Consider the following 21890-nt stretch of genomic DNA (forward strand, 5'->3'; position numbering starts at 1 on the left):
TATGCAAGCAATGTCTAAGAATTTGTCTTTGGAGGGAAGAGAAATGGCTCTATCTGCAATGGAAGCAAACATTCCAACATAAAGGAGACAAGCAGAGTCTGGGTGACCACCCAGATGATCACACAGCCAGGATTCTGTAAAGAGTATTCAAACACATGATGACCTGAAAAGTTCTCAACCTGGAGCTCACGATTCGTATTGAGTGTTAAGAAGACAGTCACATCAAAAGGAGTGTGAAGATCTACATGAAGTCTAAAAAAGGAAAGTTAAAGGGTAAAATTATGAAGAACATTTTTTTCCAAGAGTGATCTATAGGGGAAAGTGCTGAGATTCTAGAATTCCTGCCCGGTTCTTTAGAGAAAAAAATTATTAGCATGAAGAAGACATTGGTTTGGATCACCGTTGCTTGCTAGTACTATTCCTCAAGCATATAGAACTTGCTTTGATTTATTTTATACTCCAAGTTCTGATCTAAAGTTTGATTTCCTGAGGGGACAGGACCATCACAGTAAGATGTCCTGGAAGATAACCACTAGTAATTCTTTGTATAGGAACATCTCTCACTTTAATTGAATATATAGACATCTTCACTTAGAGATGGGTCTTAAATATCTCTAAGCAATGGTTAGAACCAAAGCAATGGTTTTCAAGCTATACTCCTAAGGCCTCATTTGTGAACAATAAGTTTTAAATCATATGCAAAAATTCTGCATTGTTTTATATTTGATTTACATATTGGAGAATCTCAATAAGAGTTAATTTAAGGGGAAAAAAATAGGCTTCTGGGTGTCTCAGTTGTTTAAGCATCCGACTCTTGATTTCCACCCAGGTCCTGATCTCAGGCTCGTGAGACTGAGCCCCAGGGTGAGCTCCACCCCAGCACTGAGACTGCTTAAGATTCACCCTCTCCTTCTGCCCCTCCCCCACCCCATCTTCCCACCCACCCCACTCCATCCACTCCGTGTGCATGCTCTCTTTCTAAAAAAAAAAAAAAAAAAAAAAGAGGACCACTGCAAAAAGTAAACACCTCTGAAAAAAAATTTTTTTAAGATTTTTATTTATTTGAGAAAGAGTAAGGGAGAGAGAAAGATCACAAGCAGGGGGTAAGGGCAGAGGGAGAAGCAAACCCTTTGCTGAGCAGGGAGCCCACCTCTGAAATTTTGGTCCATTCTCTATTCAAAAGGAATAGAGATGTTAAATGATTCACTGAAATGGCAGAGGCAAATCTTAGAACTAGGCCACTGCTTCCAACCCAATCCACTGCACAGACTTTCCACTTCCTGTCCCACAAAGCACTGTGAGTCTGGAGAGCATGGAAGTCACCCAGGCCAGTGTAACTCTAGGAGAACTATATATTTCTAATACTGCATTTCTAGTACTGCATCAGGCTTCAACTGGGGAGATTTTACTAAAATAATGACTGGCCGGTCCTCATTTATTGTTTATATAATTAGGTGCTACATAATCAAATTTGATCTTCACAATAACCTATTGAGTTGGGCAGAGCAAGCATCTCCCCAGGCCCATCCTTAATTTTTCAAAATGTAAAATACTCTCAAAGTTATTGATTTCTTTAATCAAACATATAGTAGATTTAACAAAAATACTCCAAGTTCCAGTCTTCTGACTTTAGAAAGATAGGGCTTAGTTCATTATATTTTGTCCTGTTTGATCCAGCTAGCAAGTATTTGCAGTGCCTGTGTAGACAGGAGACCAATGATGTCTTTAAATATATAGAAAACTCTAATATTCCACAAAAAAACTACTAGAACTGATCAATGAATTCAGTAAAGTCACAGGATACAAAATCACTGTGCAGAAATCAGTTGCATTCCTATGCACTAATAATGAAGCAGCAGAAAGTGAAATTAAGAAAACAATACCATATCTAATTGCACCAAAACTAATAAAATATCTAGGAATAAATTTAACCAAAGAGATGGAAGACCTGTATTCTTAAAACTATAACACACTGATGAAAGAAATTGAAGACAATGCAAAGAAATGGAAAGACATTCTATGCTCATGGGTTGGAAGAACAAATACTGTGAAAATGTCTATAATATCCAAAATAATCTACACATTCAACACAATCCCTATCAAAATACCAATAGCATTTTTCACAGAACTGGAACAAACAAACAAAATCCTAAAATTTGTATGGAACCACAAAAGACCTTGAATAGCCAAAGCAATCTTGAAAAAGAAAGGCAAAACTGGAAGTATCACAACTCCAGACTTCAAGTTATATTACAAAATGGTAGTAATTAAAACAGTGTGGTACTGGCATAAAAATAGACACATAGATCAATGGATTAAAATAGAAAACCCAGAAAGAAACCCACAATTATATGGTTAATTAATCTTCAACAAAGCAGGAATGAGTATACAATGGGACAGAGTTTCTTCAACAAATAGTGTTGGGAAAACTGGACAGCTACATGCAAATGAATAAAACTGGACCACTTTCTTTCACTATACACAAAAATAAACTCAAAATGGGCATGTGAGACCTGAAATCATAGAAATCCTTGAAGAGAGCACAGGTAGTAATTTCTCTGAGATTTATCATAGCAACATTTTTCTAGATATGTTTCTTAGGCAAGGGAAATAAGAACAGAAATAAACTATTGGGACTTCATCAACCAAAAATTTCTTCACAGCAAAGAAACAACCAACAAAACTGAAAGGCAACCTGTGGAATGGGAGAAGATATTTGCAAGTGACATATCTGATATGGGGTTATTATCCAAAGTACATAAAGAACTTATAAAATTCAGCACTCAAGAAACAAATAACCCTATTTAAAAATAGGCAGAAGACACGAATAGACATTTTTCCAAAGACGACATATAGATGGCCAACAGACACATGAAAAGATGCTCAACATCACTCATCATCAGGGAAATGCAAATCAAAATTAGATATCACTTCATAACTGTCAGAATGGATAAAATAAAAAACACAAGAAACAATAAGTGTTGACAAGAATGTGGAGAAAAAGGAATCTTCATGCCCTGTTGGTGGCAATGCTACTATGTAAAACAGTATGGACATTTCCCAAAAAACTAAAAATAGAACTAACCAACCACCCAGTAATTGTATTACTACTACAAAACAAAAAAATACAAAAACACTAATACAAAGGGAAACATGCACCTCTATGTTTACTACATTATTTACAATAGCCAAATTATGGAAGCAGCTCAAGTGTGCACAGATAGATGAATAAATAAAGAAGATATGGTAAATATGTACAATGAAATATTATTCAACCATAAAAAAGAATGAAATCTTACCAATTGCAACAATGTGAGTTAGCAATAACTCATAATAGCGATGCTATTTTCTTAGCATTCTACTTTCTAATGCTAAGCAAAATAATACAGAGAAAGACCAATACCATATGTTCTCACTCGTGTGGAATTTAAGAAACATAACAAATGAGCAAAGAAGAAAAGAGAGAGAGAGGCAAACCAAGAAACAGACTCTTAATTATACAGAACAAGCTGATGGTTACCGGAGGGGAGATAGGTGGAGGGATTTGGTGAACTAAGTGATGGGAATTAAGAGTACACTTACCATGATTAAAAAAAAAAAAGAAGAAAAAATTGAAAGAAGAAATTAAGAAACATTAAGTCAATCTAGACATTGTTTTAAGAGATTATAAATTGCTAATAAGCGAGTGATTTATATGATACTCTAACATTTTATAATATTCTCTAAAATAATTTATACATGATTCCATTATAATATATGAACACAATATGTATAGTCATTGTCCATTTTGGGATCTAAATATCACTTGAAGATAATCAATGGCTTCAGTAGTTACCAATTAATAGAGCAAAGTCTCTCTAGCTTATAATTAATAGAAACTAAGAACTCTGATAACTCAAACAAAATAAAAGAATTTGCATTGCCTCTGTAAACAAGGAGACCAATGATGTCATTAAATAGGACAGCTTCCAAAACTGACAGACATAAAAGATGGGGGACAAAGTTTAGACCCCAACCTATAAGCCGTGGAAATCTGTGAGCTTTAAAATTATTACTATAGAGATCCATAGTGCCAGGAAGTACATTTATTTGTATCCTAAGGTGGCTAGCGTCGATATGTATGTTTATTCTTCAAATGAATGCAAATGTTCTTTTGTTCCCTAAAGTATAACTTTAATTATAAGCATTACTGAATTCATAGCAATGTGTTTTGTCCTTATATTTTTTCCATCAAATTCCACTAAATTTACAATTACTCTTATGTGGGGCTCTGAAATTTTTTATGTTAAAAAATGGAATCATACTTGAAAATTTGGGGACCGTTTGAGGCTAAAATAAAAGGAACAGAACAATGTTAAGACAGGAAATAATTATTTTAAAACAACATTTTGTGTTTTTTCCTGTGTTTCTATTTTAAAGTTGTACAAATTATTACCCTTTGTGTTTCATGTTGAACGGCTGCTTCTTCTCCGGCTTTGTTTATTATGTATGATCAGATCACTGATTCTCAGAAAAACTACCCTCTAGCTTAGCCCTACATTCCTCCAAGATAATATCATCTACAGGGGTCAAGTTTCTTGCCAGGAGAGGCGATACACAGAAGTAAACAAACTGGAAGCAAAACCACGAAATGCTAAAGGAACTGTCAAACTTGGACAGGACATTAACAACAAATACTGTCTTAACTATTAAATGTCTCTAAAAAAAAAAAAAAAAGTGATATCCGGTCAAACTGACCAACAGAATTGGAACAGTGAACAGAACACAAAAAGGGCTGTAAGCAACACCATCTAGGAACAGTGAGGTAATGGATAGGCTGGGTGTCTGCTGGAGACTTCAGGAGGCACAGCTGTTCCCTTCTCTCAAAACAAACCCTGCTCCAGGCCACTTCAGTTTGCTTACCATTTTAGCTGGGCTCTGCTTTTGAGGAGTAAGCCAAATGTGTAGCCCCTGGTGATTTACCTTAGGCAGGACATTAGTGAAACAAACAAACAAAAGTCAACCTGAAAACACCCAGTCTCTATCTTTTCTCCATCTCTGGCAATCTTTCAACCCCCGGTCCACCTACCCACCCTCTTGCCCTTCCTTACATTTGATTCTTTGTCAGATGAAACAGGGAGACAATGGAAAGCAACTGGGCAACAAACGAAACATTTCCTTCTGGAAACATTACCTATTTTTAAATAACAACTCAGAGGCTAAATATTTTCATTCGAGAAACTCTATGAAAAACCAGTTTCTCTAAGTCAGACCTGAGAATTTAAGGTGTCCCTTCCGGTGTGCTGCCAAAACTCTACATTCACGACCAACTGTGGCTTTTACCTCTGGAAATTAAATAGATCCTTAATCATATTTTCATCTCATGAACTCCATGTAGAACTAGGGTTTTGGGGGTGGAATATAGAAAAGAAAATTAGCATGACAACCTTTAGTTCACTACAGCAGAACTTTGAACTGACTTATACCAAGTTCCATATGTTCTCTGGGCCCCAAATAACTCTCCTATAAAATGAAAAGAGGGGTGCCTAGATGGCTCAGCCAGTTAAGCATCTGCCTTCAGCTCAGATCATGATCCCAGGGTCTTGGGATCGAGTCCTATGTCAGGCTCCCTGCTCAGCGGGGAGCCTGTTCCTCCCTCCTGTTTGTGCTAACCTTTCACTATCTCTCTCTCAAATAAGTAAATATAATCTTTTAAAAAAATGAAATTAAATGATCATACTGGTAATCAGATTATTCTCAATTCTTCATTCTCTCCCTGATAGAGAGTTACACGGCATTTGTCAAGTGGCTTTGCAGTCCCTCCCACCAGAGTGGGCAGGCTGTATTTTCCCACCTTTGCGTTGGGCTTGCCTGAGACTTGCTTTGGCCAATTGAAGTTAGCAAATATGATGTAAGCAGAGGTTTTAAACACGTTTGTCTTTGGCTTCCCTTTTTCCTTCTGTAATCAACTGTCCACCCACTGGTTCAGGAATGAGATGTGGAGCTTGCCAACCCTGAGCAAGAAAAACAAACATTTGTTCTTTTAGGCCCCTAAAATTTGTGGTTGGTTGTTATGCAGCACATCGCAGCAGAAATCTGGCTGAAACCACAGACATCTTGCTCTTTTACTTTTGTGGTGCATTTTAGCTAATATGTCTATCGATCTGAACATTTCTTCAAGGCTGTTGAGCTGCATTGGAGGCATCTAAGCATTTCAAGTTGACCGTGGAAATGTTCTCCACATTAGGACCAACAGCAGGGTAATTGACAGCGGTAAGAACACTGCACAACTTAAAGTTAGTTTTCTGAACTTTCTGTATAAAGGACTGTGTGCTCTTCACTTATACTAAGAAATGACTCCTATGAAATGGTACTGCATTGGCTGTAAAGATCATTACCACTTACAATGTAGTTTTTGTGACAACCTTTTGGAGAAATTTCTGTCTAGTTTCAGTAACTGGAGAAATTGTGTTCAACCTGAGCAATTGATTTGTTCCAATCCATAGACATTGACTCTATAACTGGTTGTGAGCATTCCCGAAATTGCTTGTTAAAGTCAGAGCCAAATATGGGGCCTCCCACAAGCAAATTTGTGCAGGTAACCTTGCAGCATACATTCTGTTTACCAACATCTCTCCTGGTTTCATCTTTTATCCTACATGCATTTTTTTCTATCTTTTTTTCCTTGTAACATACTATTATTATTACATTAAGACTTGTTACAGTGTATGTTTTTGTCAGACACCTGAAATCCTTTTTGGAAGAGTACTGAGAATATATAAAACACTCCTGTTGACAAGAAAAATGGATGCTGGGTGGCTCAGTCGGTTAAGTGCTCGCCTTCAGCTCAGGTCATGATCTCCAACTTCTGCTCAGTGGGGAGCCTGCTTCTCGCTCTTCCCCTGCCCCTTCTCCCCCGATTCATGCTTGTGTGCTCTCTCTCTGTCTCTCTCAAACAAATGAAATCTTTTAAAAATGTTAACTTCAATTCATACAATGAAGATAAATATACAGTTTTATCATCAATCCATCAACTCTTTTGTAGTTAAAATTTACTGAGAATATATTTCTCTATTCTAAATTACCTCTAAATAGTATTATGTATAAAGCACTGATATCCACTGTACCATTTGTAATCATCACAATAAATGTAAGGATGAAAGATTATCTTCAAGCTATTTGAAAGATGGAGGAAGTTTTTTATTTACTAAGAATTTATATATTATTCTGTTAATTATTCAAGTTAATTCTTTAGTATTTGTTGAACACCTATTATGTGCATACATGGTGCTAAGTGCTATGGGCAATATAAAGATGAAAAAGGTACTTTAATATTGTCAAGAAGCTAGTGTATGAAAAAAAAAAGAAGCTAGTGTATGTGTGTTAGGCACTTCTACATTATAAAGACTTGGTTACTTTAGTTGTAATTTGGGTTCACTATAAGAATGTAGGAAGGTGAGGCAATGTGGAAATACTAGGAACCTTTAGCAGAAGCACAATCTGGTCTCGGATTCTAGTCTAATTCTCTGAAACATCAAGAAAGAAGTCAGTCACCAAGGTCAAGAGGGGTGGTGGATGGGGCAGGAGAGGTGTGGGAAACCCAAGCAAAAACACAAAATGATCATTTAGAGTGAGGAGCATAGGAAGCTGAAGCAATCTAAGCCAGCGGCTGGAAACCATAAATGATCAGTAATGAACAGAGCCAAATCAGAAGCCAAAAGAAGGTTCTGATTAAAGACATCACGTTTACATGTTTCAACTACTACTGAATATCTAAAAAGATATAAAAATGGGGTATGTGAATTGGCACTTGCTATAAATTTTAGGGGATTTCTAGTATTCTCTGTCTAGAGGCAAATGCAAGATACAGGTCAGTCAGGGAGGGACAAATAAACAATCCTACCATCTATAAGAAGTCTATCAAACGGTCCATATAGAACAATATCCCATGACATCCAAGCTTACCTTCCATATACTAAATCACATAACACAAGTAGGAATTCTGTGGCACATGGTAAAGTCTCTGGGCCTGCCACCTCTGGCTATCAGTCTTTCTCTACTCCAACAGACAGCTGGAATCCCATTCACTGAAGTAGAACTGTGATTAATCTTAACCTTTCCCTTCTCTCATTGTCTGCACCTAATATTTGAACAGGACCCACAAAGAAATCTGCACTTCATCCATGGACATGAACACAATCATAAAAATGAATAAGCAGGGGCACCTGGGTGGCTCAGTCAGCTAAGTATCTGCCTTCAGCTCAGGTCATGATCTTGGGATCCTGGGATTGAGCCCTGCATTAGGCTCCCTGCTCAGCGGGGAGTCTCCTTCTCCCTCTTCCTCTGCCCTTCCCTCCTGCTCATGATCACTCTCTTTCAAATAAATAGATTAAATCATTAAAAAAAAAAAAAACTGAACGAGCAGAAGAACCATCTTCTAAATTAAAAGTCAATTTCAATCTATAAAATGAGATTTAATCAAAGGCATAAACTTAAATGATCCCACCCATGAAACAGTTAATAACACAAACAAAAAAAAAAAAAAACTTTAGAAAAATCTCTAGCTGCCAGAAACTAGGAAGATGCTAGGCTATCAAAATTCAAAAGAACATTATGCCATATGTACACCATATGCAAAATTTAACACAAAAATGGATTGTAGACCTAATTTTAAGAGCTAAAAGTAGAAAACTCTTAAAAAAAAAAAAAGGCGTATATATTCGTGACCTTGAATTAGGCTATGGTTTCTTAGCCTAATTCACAAAGGCACAAAGGCACAAACAGAAAAAGACAAAGACAAAAACAGATAAATTGGACTTTATCAAAATTAAAAAATTTTGTGCTCCAAAAGTGAAAAGACAATCTGCATAACAAGAGAAATATTTGCAAATCATATAACTGATAAGGAACCTTATCCAAAACTCTTACGACTCAATAATAAAAAGACAAATCATCCAATTTTAAAATGATCTGAATAGATATTTCTCCAAATAAGATAGACAAATGGTCAATAAGCATCTGAAAAGATGCTCAACATCATTAATCATCTGGGAAATGCAAATCAAAACCACAATGAGAGATCACTTCACACCCAGCAGGATAGTTATAATAAAAAAGATGATAAAAGTATTGGTGAGATTGTGGGGAAATTAGAATGCTCCTACGTTGCTCGTGGGAATGTTAAACGATGCAGCCATTTTGGAAAACAGTTTGTCAGTTCTTCAGAAAGTTAAACATAGTTACCCCATATGGCCCATCAATTCCACTCCTAGGTATATACCCAAGGGAAATGAAATATACCCCAAATAAATGAAAATATACACAATATAAAGGAATGTTCATACTAGCATTATCCATAGAAGTCAAAAAATGGAAATAACACAAATGTCCATAAATTGATGAATGGATAACAATATTACATACACACACACACACACACACGGATATTATTCAGCAATAAGGAATGGAGTACTGATACATGCTACAGCATTGATGAACCTGTTACGCGAAAGAAGTCATACACAAAGACCACTATATGAAATGTCCAGTAAAGGCAAATCCATTGAAATAGTAGATTAGTGGTTGCCAGGGCTGGGCAGGCTGGGGAATTAGGGAGTGATTTTTAATAAGTAAATGGGGCTACTCTGGGGGATCATGAAGATATTTTTCAATTAGGTAGTAATGATGATTGTCCAATTCTATGAATATACTAAAAATCACTGGATTGTACATTTTAAAAGAGTGGATGTTAAAGTATGTGAATTTTATCTCAGTGAAGCTGTCACTTTAAAAAATAATATTACATATTTAAAATGGGAACAATTTGGGATTAGGAATGACTGCTTTAGAAATAAGAAGAGATTTGCTAAAAGTTAAAAAAAAAATGCAGCAGAAGTAGCAAAGAGAAAAAATTGGAAAGTGCCAAAAATCCAATCAACGAGTTTAAAGATAAACTCCAAAAATTTTCCAGAATTTGGAGGAAAATGATAAAGGAATGAATGCAATGGGAGAAAAGATGCTGTATTGAAAACAAATCTAAAATATCCAATAAAGGATTTTAAAAACAGAGAACAAAATAATATCAAACAAATTTTTAAAAAATTTTCCTGAGCAGAAGGCTAAGCTAAGATCCAGAGAATCAGATAAAAACTTATTTATTTATTTTATTGCTATTATTATTATTATTTTTTTACAATGATTAGCTTAAAACTTGTTGCTCAGAAGGCTGTGGAGTCTCTACTCCATGTTGTAGTGTAGCAGAACATATTAATGATGTTCCAGATCATTAATCATCTGGGAGATCTGAGTCCCAGCTCTGTCACTAACCAGCAATGTGGCTTTGAGCAAATTGTTTTATCTCTTTGGGCCTCAGGTTGTCATCTGATGAAATCAAAGAAAAACTTGAGATAGATGACTTTAATACAGTTACCTTAAACACATGATATGGGCCAGGGGAGTGGTAGGAGGTAAAGAAAGAAGTTTAGACAGGGAAACATAATAAAGTCCTTATCTAACAGAACTAAAATATTGGGGGTGGGGTGAGAAGGGGGCAGGGATGTGCAAGAAATTTAGCCACTGTCCATAGTGCTGAACCGCCATTGTTTTGTCTGAATGCCAGTTGGAGGAGTCAAGAATTGCTTTGGTAAGCAATATGGAAATCTGAGCATTCTAGAGAAAAACAGTGATACTCTGAGCTCACATACAGATGTATTCAACTACTACACATAAGCTAACATTTCCCAAGCTTATATATCTACCACTGTCTTCTCTCCTCATTGCTCAATACATGTTTTCAACTACCTGCCAAGCATCACCTGCATTTTACTACACTGGGTTGACTCTAAACTCAACTGGTCCAAAAGTGAGCTGATCATGCTCACTAATGATCCTTTTTCTTCACCTGTATTTTCCATCTTGATTAATGACACCGAAATGTATTCTTTCTCCTAAGCCAGAGACCCTGGGAGATCTCATAGATCATTTACCTTGTCTGCCGCATGTAATCAATCACCAAATCCTGCCAATATTGCCAATAAATACCTCTTACATTCATCTCATTCTCTCCATTCCTCTGTAATTGTTTTTATTCAGATTTTAAACATTTATTGTTTGGATTTTTTTAAACATCCTTTTAATTAATTTACCTTCTGTTTTGCATCCTTCTAACTTACACATATGATCACATTATGTTCTTGCTAAAAGCCCTTTCTGGCTCCAACTGATAACAGCACAAAATCCAAGTTACTTAAAATGGCATTCAAGAACACTTTATAATCTGTTCAGAAAGAAAACTGTGGGGCAGCCTGGGTGGCTCAGCGGTTTGGCACTGCCTTCGGCCCAGGGCGTGATCCTGGAGTCCCAGAATCGGGTCCCACATTGGGCTTCCAGCATGGAGCCTGCTTCTCCCTCTGCCTATGTCTCTGCCTCTCTCTCTCTCTGTCTCTCATGAATAAATAAATCTTAAAAAAAAAAAAAAAAAAAAAGAACTGTGAAACAGAGACTAGTATTCAGGGCCTTACTAAAGAATTCCCTGTGGGTCACTACTCACAGAAGGGGAGTGAAGGAAGGAGACAAGATTAGGCAGAGGGAGTGGAGGTGCTGCAGTCTCCAAAAGTCCTCTCAATCCACCCAACAGGGAGCTCTGTAGCGCAAGTGGCCCTTCAGAATGTCCCAAGTTTGGGTGAGGGGTCCAGAGCTTTATATAACACATTGATCAAGCGCTGGATGAAGGATGTTCCTGGAGGGAAGTATAACCTTGAGCAATGCTACAATCTGAGGGTTGTCTTCTAGCAGCACTCCCAGAAGCTGGAAGAAAAAGTCCTTTATTCATGAAGGGGAACCAGCAACACATCAGAGAATCTGCCATACTCTTGTCTACCTCTGCGTATCTTTCTGTGCTTCCTTGACCTCCAGTATTTACTTTATCATAGCACTTACTACTCTCTATCTTACTGCCTTTTACTTTTCTACATTTCTCATTAGCTGTCATCTTTGTGCAGCAAATGCTTTGGCTATTTTCACTCTTGCATCCTCAATGCTTGACACATAGTGAGTCATTAAATAATGTATTAAATGAATCATTAAATGAATGAAGAATCTGTAGGTCCTTTTTCCCCATTCCATACTCCCTATTTTCCAGTTAAATCAAACTAATTGCAATTCCTTAAATCTCCCAAGTCTTCCCTTGAATCCATGCCTTGGGTTTGCTCTTCCTTCGGCTTAGAATGCCTTTATCTAACTTGATCATCAGCTGAATGTCTACTTCTTTCGAATGTTAGCTCAATTGTCACCTTCGGAAAAACTTTTCAGGCTCTGTTACAATCTTCATTCTCTGTGTTTCTACAGAACTGAGTTCCTACCAGCTACGGCAATCCTGTCACTTTTAATTTACACACCTGTTGCCCTTCAGGGGATGTGAAACGGTGAGCTCCCTATCCATTTTGTTTCCTTAGCACCTAAAGGGGCATGGCACATGGCAAAGAAACAAAAAGTGAATAAGCCAAAAATACAGGAGTAAAGTTAAGCTCTAGGAATTTTAACCAGGAAATGTGTGAAAATGGACTAAAAAAGGAAGAAGATACAGGAGAGAAAATTATAAGGTTATATAAGAGGCATGTGGTTGTGAACACTGAATTAGCTGTAATTTCTTATTTCTGAAATTAGTTTTTCCCAAATGCAAAATGAAAAGCAGAATGATGTCGTTAGCAGAACTGTTGCTTTGCCTAACACATCTCAGTGACATTATTTCTCAATCCATTATCTACTAAATACTAACCTAAAGGTGTCAAATTCAAATGCCTTCAGGTGACAGGCAATTGATCTAAATATGTCGAGGGCCTCTGGAGAACAAAATGTACATGCGAGGGGCACCCAATTTCAATTTTTAAATCGTATGATCACTAAACAGCACAAGCACAATAGGCATTTTGTGCCTGACGTGGCCTGGAAGCTGCTGGTTCACCTCTTCTTCTATACATTTTTGAAATCAAACATACTCTGAACTACCAGGGAGCTGAATGGAGAGAGATGTGGACAACCTTTTCAACCTTGTAGAAAAGGATGATATTTCTCTATTTTTAGTAAGGAATATTCTCTCTGAGGCGGTTTCACAGTCCAGCAGAATATCAGGGCAGAAATTGCACTGGCAGCCAAAAATAATGATAATAATTTTAAAAAAGAATATTTTTCTTCTATGCAAAATATCTTGATAACTCTCCGTAGAATTGTTTTTTTAAAAAAAAAAAAGTTTATTTTCTAATTAAAAATAGCACAAGCTGTCTAAAATATTTGGAAAATATAGAAAAAAAGTCAGAAAATAATTCCTCAAGATGACACTACTGGTGAGCAAACTCTACTGGCATTTTAGACCCTGCCCCAGATACTAGGTGGAATCATGGAACTGACATGCGTAATATAGGTAGCAGGTATGCAAGGAAAATAATTTAGCTCTAAACATCTGGGAATCTATCAGAATGTATGACCCAACGGGGGTATTAAAAACATTCTTAGGTGTCTCTCATGTGCCTGGCTGAAACCAGACGTCTGCAGAACGTGGCCTGATGAGGAGGAGTTACGATTGTTGAAATGGAACTTGGTTCTGAATCCACAACAGGACTATTGTGCATATGACATTTACTTTGAGAACTGAGCTCTGGAGTAAACAAGAGCTTTTGAGTCCAGTCCATAAAGAACCCTCACTTGGTTGCCAAGCAATTCAGCATAGAAAACTTTACTTACCAATAATTCAACATAGAAAAGTACAGTTTTTGACCTTAACATTGAATGCACTCCTGATCATTTAGAGATGTGGATTTCTACAAGTCAGTTGTAAAAATGACAAAGACAGTTACAACAAACAGAAGCATATTTTAAAATAAGGAACAATGCTATGTTTTTATATAGAGCATATACAATCCAGGTACCCTTGGGTTCATCTATAGAATCATAAGAGGGAGGAAGGTTGGGAAACAAGGAACTGAACAAGACAACAGATCTAACGTTAATATTTTCAACAAAACTTAAAAGATTTCAAAATCTTTTTGTTGAAGTCGTTCTACTTCCTCCCACAGAATTTTTAAATCTCTGCAATTTTCCTGTTTGTAGTACTTGTGACCCTGTGAAACTCTCCTGAAAACCTGTGATGCACTTAAATATCACCATACAGCCTTAACAATGCTTCCACCCATGTTAATATTCATTTCAAAATTATTAATCTCATAAATACATCAACAATCAAGGAAATTGAAAATGTGGTAGCTTTTGGAAACCAAACAGTTGTTTATTCAAACTGAGTATAATAAACTGATCTTATGAAATAAGGCCTTACATCTCATAGTCACAGCAGTTTGTAAATACATGCTTCCTAATTCGCTGATTTTTTTTTTATTCACCAATCATGTGCTTAGTACTTTATGTCCTAGGATTTTACTGGATGCTGGGATTCAGAAACACAGGCGCTCTGTGTGTCAAACACGGCCTTCACCTCCAGCGGTCCACAACTGAATTCCATAAAGAAGTACTTTCACCACGTGTTAAGGAACCAGAAGTGATTCTGCACCCAAATGGCACAAGGAACACAAGTGACCCCTCCACCACTAAGTCGTTCACATTACCTTGGTTTGTGCTTCAGGTAGGTAGTGAGCAAAGCTTCAAATAATATCATGTCTTAAAGTTAAGTCCTTCTACTCTTGAAACACACACTTGCACACACACACACACACACACACTTTCAGCTTGCTCTAAATTTTTGCTTTTGAATATCACATACTCAGTTCTAAAACATTATTTTTGGAATTCACAGCTCCAATATGGAAATGTTTCTAGAGCTTGGGTCTAGAAAAGTCTGTCTTTCTTGAATTTCTGGAGTAGTAATAATAACCACAGTGAGGACAAGGAACCAGAATAATGCCCAATAGGGAGCTTTGGCCCAAATTTGAAAAGGCACAAGATTTTATCAGGCATGAAGATTAAGGCAGTTGGAATTCTGCGGTTGCTCCTAACAAGTTGTAGACTCCTTGGGAGTCATCCATCCTAAATTACAGAGGTATGTATTTTTCTGATGAATCTAGACAAGATGGTTTTGAGGGTTCATATACTGTGGTTAGAAAAATCTGACAGTTACATTTAAATACAGTGCATTGTTTTTACCACTTATGATTGCAGCAAGTTGATCACACAGCTTTCTTTTAGGAAGACTTCCAAACCAATGTTTTTGGGGGAGAATGTAATATTTTTCATGCTGAGCTAATAGGAGTCCCCCTCCTGATAAATGTTGATATGGAAAGATAATAGATCATATGCATTTCTATAGGAAAACTTAACTTTTTAATTTTTTATTGGGTGCATTGCAAGGAGTCACTTGGCCCAGATGGGCATGAAGAATAATATTCCCCAAGGTACACTGTACCCACTCATCTGTCTCCTCTCCCGCCTCCAGCAGTAATGCTGGAAAATCAGTGCCATATCCTGGTGCATTTGCAGCATGGTTTGACAAAGATCACAACATTCTCATCAACAGAGAGTGACAGACAAATTTCCATTCGTAAATTCCAATGCTTTTCCTTACTGAAATAACTGATTAGCACATGGCTGTAACTGACTACTAAAGCTACCTAATTTTATAAAGCATATAGTTAATTAAAGGGCAGAATTCAAAAGCTTGGCCAACTCTGTAAAAGCTCTGAACTTAATCATCTGTTTCTAACAGATTTCAACCTGTGGGGTAAAAAGGCATTTGTTGGACTATGGCCTGCTCATCTTTGGGGATGATCTTTCCAAAGGAAAGACCTGGACCCCTGGAGGGGTCAGGTCCTCTTATTTTGCCAAAATCTTTTTTTGCCTTGCCAAACTGACTTTCCTTTCAAAATAATTACATGGAAAATTAAATGTTTAATTTTTTATAATAATATTTTCTCTTCGCTTATTGTTCCCAGTCATTTCATATCTATACTCAACATCCATCCAAAGGGCTTACACAGGAAATGGAGACCCAGCGAAAACAAACTCCCACCCTTTTTTATAGCAGCCTATTATTGTAAAATTAGCAGTTAAAAATGAAAACATAAAACAAAACTTTTTCTGCTGAGATACTCTCTCCCTAGGTTGCACTAGATTTAAATGGAGTTTTTTTGTTGTTTATGACCTTAGTTTTTGTGATCGTGGCTTAACAAGTATATGGAAGGCTTAATGATATTTGAAGATGCAAAAAAAATCTCATAAATTATGAGCAATCTGCAGGAAATGAAAGCTCAGCATTGTTTCTTCCTACACTTCTCCCATAGGGCTGAACAATGTCTTTACGCCCCTGAATGCACTCTTCCTTGGCATGTCTGTATATATCCATCTCCTTAGGGCAAGACATAATAGTAACCTGATTTCATAATCTCACATAACAGGGCATTATGATCTGCAGTCCTGATGGTTTCCTGCAAGCTGAATTTTAAAGGAATTTAGAATCTCATTCTTTTAGATATTCCTGACCAAGCAGTGAACTCTTAACAATTGAAACTATTAATATGCTAATTATTCCCAGAATTGTGTATTTCATGTGATGGGAAGATCCGAAAATGAAGAATCCATCATCTGTCCTACTGACAGGGAAATTCACTTTTACTTAGCTACATCTATGATTTTCCTTTTGCTTTTAAGAATGTAACAGAAAAATTTTGCAATGAAATAAGAGGTCGGCCCATGGAACAATTATGACACAGCACTTAGAAGGACAGCATGGTACTTAAAACCAGCAAAATAATGTCAGTCTCCAATTAATAAGCCAAAAATAAATACCAAACTCTTGCTTGGACTCAGACATTGTTTTTTTTTCTATAAAAATATAATAAGTAGTGTTCCTTTCAGTGGGTCAGACCACAAAAGTATCCACATTGACGTCAAAAAAATCTTTTTTGTAAATATTATTGTTCACAATGAAAAGTAATTTTAAAACAGTCATATACAAAAATGCAAAATTTTAAAAATATGATTTAGTAATAAGTTTCCTATAAAATAAGTAGAGAGAGCAGTTCTGATCATTCAACAGTGAAATAGAAGGAAATTTTGAGAATATTCTTGAAAGGACTTTTTGGTACTTCCAAGTTTAGAGGTTAATTTGGCAAATGCTGCTTACTCTTTCCCTTCTCTTGATACGTATCTATCCCAGTACTATTTTCCCATGTAATAAGGGATGTGATTTTTACTGTCACTTTGAGGAGTTACAAACCACACAAATGCAGAGAAAGAGGGAAGATCTGAAGATATATATTCTCAATTTAGAAACAACTATATATTTTTAGAAACAACTTCATTGATGGAGGCCCCTGGGTGGCTTAGTCAGTTAAGCGAGTCCGACTCTTTATTTCTCCTCAGGTCACAATCCCATGGTGGTGAGATGGAGCCCAGACTTGGGCTGCGCGCTCAGGGGGGGTCTCTCTCTCCCTCTCCCTGTCTGCCCCTTCCCCCACTTGCATGCATTCTCTCTCTCTCAAATAAATAAATAACTCTTTAAAAAAGGCTTCATGGAGGTATAGTTTACATGCCTTAAAATTCACCTATTTTAAATATGCAATTCAGTGATTTTTAGTAGATTTCCCATGTTGTGGAACCATTGCTATCAAATGGTTTTAGAACATTCTCATCACTCCACTAAGGTCCCTGCTGCTCCTTCACAGTTTATCTCTGTTCCCACTCCCCGCCTCAGGCAATCAGTAACTGCTTTATATATAGATCTGCCTCTTCTGGACATTTTATATAAATAGAATCACATAATATGTGGTTTTCCAGGTCTGAATTATTTCATTTAGCCTGATGATTCTGACGTGTGTGTTATAGCTCATATCAATATTTCTTTTTATTGTTAAATGGTTTTCCACTGTATGGATATATGCTTGAAGATAAACACGTTTTGTTTTTCCACTCATCAGTTGGACATTTGAGTTGTTTCCACTTTTTGGCTGAGTAATCCTGCTAAGAACAGTTGTGTGCAAGCCTGTGTGTGGAAACCTGTATGTTTTAAGCAAAATGTGATTGAGAGATTCATTTGTTCCTGGAAAACACAAATATTCAGGTCTGTTGTGTTCTGTGAATCCAAGGATCACAACTGCCTATGAACACTCTCCATACAGCAACTAGAGTGGATTTTTTAAAAATGGAAAGTCAGATCTCAATCCTCCCTTCTGGTGGCTTCCATCTCACTAAGAATGAAGCCTTGTCACAGCCAGGATGGTGCTGCCTGACCTGACCTCTGCTGACATGTTTCACTTCATCTCCTATTACTTCCCTCACTCTTGACTTTACCAGTGTTGATCTTGTCGCTCCTCAAACATAAGAGCTTCTGCTGTCTTCCAAGTTCTTATATAAACTATTCCCCTTGCCTGGAATGCTCTGCCCTGATCTTCATTTGGCTTGCCCCTTCTCATTCAGGTTTCCCCTCAATGGTTACTCACTAGAAACCCCTTCTATGGTTACCCTATCTGAAATAGCAACCATGTTTCTCTATTAGCTTCTGCTGTTTCATTTTCCATCACCACCTATAATCCAATGAACTAAAATTACCTTACTCATTGTTGACTATCTCCCAACCAGAATGCAAGTAATGAAGGATAGTCAGAAGAAAAGCAGGCAGGGGACAAGCCCCTCTCCTCACACCCCCTCGCCCAAAGAAGGAATCACCCTTAAAAGGATTTTACACCACCCTGGAAGGAGCCCTCCACCCTTCCCCAAATGAACAATGCCTGATAGGTATATGAGCGTGTGGACAAAAGCCTGATTGGGTGACAGGCACATGGAGGGTTAATCAAATTAAAACAGCCCGCCAAGAAGCCCATAGAAACCCCCAGACTTGGGAACTCTGGTGGCAACCCTCTGGGATCCCCTCCCTCTTCTGGAGCTTTGTACTATTGCTCAATAAACTTTGCTTTGCTGCCCACTACTCTCGGTCTGATTTACCTCTTCATTCTTCGAAGTGGCGTGACCAAGAACCATGGCGCTGAAGAACAAGGAATCCTGCAACACAAGCTCAGGGAGGCAGGTACTTTGTTTATCTTGTTCTGTGATGTTTCTCTAGCACAAAGCATGGTGAAAAATGCTCATTAAATGTACTGAATTAGTACACAATAAGAAGCAAAATTTGACCCTCTTTTATACTCTCTCTACAATCTGTGAGAATTCAGTTAGATCATGCTGTGAATTTCTAAACCAGTGGACTGAAGGTCATATACTGGCAAGCCATGCATGTGCCATATTTGGTCTGCACATGTTTGTTTTATGTAGCAGATGCTTTGGAGCCCCATTCCCATTCCCTTGGCCCATCTCTGTTTTCAGCTGCTGAGTGCTCAGGTTCACCTTCTGTTGACAAGGTCTCAATTCAAGCAGGTATAGAATTATTCTGCTTTCTGACTTGGGGCCTCTCCCATGCCCTGGAGCCACTGGGTGTCTGTATAAACACAGCCCTGAAGCGAGCTATGTTAGTACTCCCCAGGGCAAATGTCAGTCATTAACCAATGTAGGAGCCATACCTCATCCTCACTTGCCTCAGAGTGTTCTGAAAAAAATTCACACTTCCCAGAAGTTCTCAGCCAAACTGAGTCCCTGTGCCTTCAGTGGAGACTTAAATAACACTCCCTTATACTGACTTCCTCTTCTCTTGTTTCACTCTTTCTGTTTGCTGGAATTACATCCTTAACATGTGATCTGCCTTCAGGAGAAGCCAAATTGGGTCTACGACTTACAGAGTTTTGTTTTGTTTTGTTTTTTTTAATTTGTAATTAATTGTCCAAATTTAAAGCTCAAAAAAATTTTCATGTTTAAATTCTGGGTATGCCTTGTATGGCATTTGATCTAATACGGGATTTAGGCTTGTCTAATACTTTGGGGACCATTTTCCACACCCTTGGTGGGATAGTGTTTCAGACTGCATATGACTGAACCAGTCTCATAATTAATAATTCCTAATTGGGAAGCCCAATTAGGCTCAGTGGATGAGCGTCTGCCTTTGGCTCAGGCTATGATCCCGGGATCTGGGATCGAGTCATACATCAAGCTTCCTACGAGGAGCCTGCTTCTCCCTCTGCCTATGTCTCTGCCTCTCTCTATCTCTGTGTCTCTCATGAATAAATAAATAAATCTTAAAAAAATAATCATAATAATTCCTGATTACTCTGTGTCTGACCTGTAGACCATAGCAAATTTATCATGTCTAACTACAACTCTAATAATCTCCTGCTATTGTATACCCATAGCTCAAGAATGAATATTGGGAATATTACATCGTATCCAGATCTGTCACTTTTTGAATGTCTTGAAGTTTTTCCTCTTGGGAAATATCTCTTTGTTCCTGGGAAAACTGCCAACCACAGAGCACTCTATCTATAGGGGTAGGTACATTATCCAGGCTAGCCAAGGAGAGCCTTCTGTCAGCTACAGAATTGGTACAGAGAGCCATGCTAGGCCGATCAGAGTCATCTCTTGAGATTTTGCTGGACCCACACCCAAAGACCTTGCATCATATTCTTCTCACTGGGATTGCTGTAGTTTGATGTAAACCTAAAGCTGCCAATGGACATTTTTGCTAAAATGTGGGGGGTTTTCCTTGAAGATGGACTTAATAGAAAGGAAAACAGAAAATAATGGGAAAAAAGGTTGGGGAAAAGTTTAAACAAGGCTAGGACTGAGATAGAAAAAAAGAGAAAGAGAGTAAGAAGCTCTGCCAAATGACAAAAGACCTGACGGTCATTTGAACTTTCATGTTCAGCCATGCCTGAAGCAAGCAAGATGCCTTTTCAATGATCTGAGCCAAAGTATTGTGTATTTTTCTTAAGCAAATTTCAGATAAATTGCTGTCAGCTACAGTTAAAAGACTAATACTTGATATGTGTGCTCAGTACAGGACTGATGGTATTAGGCTGTACCACTGTAGCTGTCTTTTCCTCTTCCATGAAGCATGTGATTATTACCAGGATCAAATATATCTGGGGAAGAAGGAGGCCCTCAGGTAGAAATCTAGAGCTGAGAAGATGGGCCTAACATAGATGGGAGCTCCCATCCCTTTCTGGGTCTTAATAGTGACAAAGCCAACTATCTGGGGATATGTATTTGCAGAAACAGAACACAAAAGGGAAAGGAAAGAGCCCTGTAATGGGTTAAAAGCTGAAGATGAGTAAATTATGCAATGTATGTTAGATTATTTATTTTTATGGTCCCATTCTTGGTAGTAATTGCCATTTGGTTATATTCTAGCCTTTTGTAAAGGCTTAATTTGGACATTAAGTCTGTCTCAGCTGAACTAAATGGTGTACGAAGAAAAGTCATGTGCCTATATATGGGACAAAGCATTGAAAGCAGGGCATCAGTCTTTGCCCCCAAAACCAGCAGATGATAGAGTCATTAAAATAATCCCTAAGGACAGTATTCAGACCTAAGAGTTGGAACTATAAAGAACAATCTCCCCTACCAAGGAGACTGACCTTCACTGACTAATTTGAAACATCTGGTTCTTATTTCATGAAGGAAGGCATAAATGTATTACACCAATTACACAAAAGCATAAGATTCTCCCAAATGGAAAAAGCAACAACATCCAACTTCTTTTAATCTAACAGATCTATGAAAACGTCCCGCTATATTTCCATACTTGGGGCACAGATGGCAGTGAGCTAGGCCAGTACAGAGGAAATGAAACAAAGTATAGATGTATTGACAGAAGAAGGCATCAGGGATTTTTGCTGGCAGGCAGGGAGAGAAATCATTAGAAAGGAAGTTCTACTAAGCTTGAAAAAATTGTCTCTTTTGGATGCTGGGGCATCCTTAGTGCCAAAAAGCATGCCCAGCATAGAGTAAGCCAAAATGTGAGGCTGAGGCTATTTAAATTCTTCTTGCCTCTGATTAGCATTGGACTGAAAAAATAAGCATACAAAGATTGT

This window comes from Vulpes lagopus, chromosome 2 (assembly GCF_018345385.1).
Source record: "Vulpes lagopus strain Blue_001 chromosome 2, ASM1834538v1, whole genome shotgun sequence".
NCBI lineage: Eukaryota > Metazoa > Chordata > Mammalia > Carnivora > Canidae > Vulpes > Vulpes lagopus.